The sequence below is a fragment of the Octopus sinensis genome, linkage group LG10 (genome assembly GCF_006345805.1).
Source record: "Octopus sinensis linkage group LG10, ASM634580v1, whole genome shotgun sequence".
Classification (NCBI taxonomy): Eukaryota; Metazoa; Mollusca; class Cephalopoda; order Octopoda; family Octopodidae; genus Octopus; species Octopus sinensis.
Window position 1 is genome coordinate 10,061,083 of NC_043006.1, and position 1,074 is coordinate 10,062,156.

Below are 1,074 nucleotides of genomic sequence, written 5' to 3' on the forward strand. Positions count from 1 at the left end.
CCATTGAATTTACTTTTGGAGAAACTTCTTTGATTGATATAAGTTTTCATGGAATTCTTTTATTATTTCTAATATCTTCATATCTATTTCTTTACTACCCACAAGGGGCTAAACACAGAGGGGACAAACAAGGACAGACAAACGGATTAAGTCGATTGTATCGATCCCAGTGCGTAACTGGTACTTATTTAATCGACAACGAAAGGATGAAAGGCAAAGTCGACCTCGGCGGAATTTGAACTCAGAACGTAACGGCAGACGAAATATCGCTAAACATTTCGCCTGGCGTGCTAACGCTTCTACCAGCTCGCCGCCTTTTTCTATATATGGAACGCTTCGCGAATTTGCGTGTCATCCTTGCGCAGGGGCCTTGCTAATCTTCTCTGTATCGTTCCAATTTTAGTATATGTATTGCCGAAGCATATCGTTTATAAATTGCATTCCGTCGTTCTTATTCTTATTTAGGTTAATGATTGTGTAACCCCGCTCTATAGTCATCCTTTGCTAAGTTTTTTAAAATACTTTTATTTTCAATTGTTTCCTTGATCATCTCCATATTTGACATTCTTTTATTTTCTATAACTTATTTCTTTCCCTCATTGTTTTTACATCATTCCATATATTCAATGCTTTGTGGAGATGAGTCTTGTTTCTTTGATCGTATTTGTTTTTTAACATCTATTAGCTGCAGTTTTCTTAGAACGTTTTATTGTTTACGTAATAATATTCGTTCTCACCTCGGTATTCTTAATGTCTCTCATATCCCGAAGTATAGGAGAACATGGGAGAAGAGATGTGACGTTAAAATGAGGAGAGAAGTCAAAGGAAAAGGTGGAAAAAGAAGAAGAAAACAAAGAATAAGAGAAATTGCAAACAAGAAGAGAAAATAAGAAAACTAAAGGGTAAAAAGAAAGTGAAAGAATGGAAAAATGGAGTGTTAGTTGGCGGTCAAGATATTATGAGAGATATAGGAGAGGAGTAGGCGGGGGGTAGGAAGAGATAAGAGTATAAGTAATGAATATTCGTGAGATGGGGTGGTATACGAGAACGGCACTAGGGGATGAGTACAGAAAA

The 1,074-nt window shown here is 36.6% G+C and overlaps 1 non-coding gene across 1 annotated transcript; it reads right to left on the reverse strand.

Moving 5' to 3' along the window:
* Window positions 1–320: 320 nt before the first annotated feature.
* On the reverse strand, window positions 321–425 carry LOC115216846. The gene has a single exon (XR_003882106.1). It is a non-coding gene; the product is annotated as a U6 spliceosomal RNA (small nuclear RNA).
* Window positions 426–1,074: the final 649 nt, after the last annotated feature.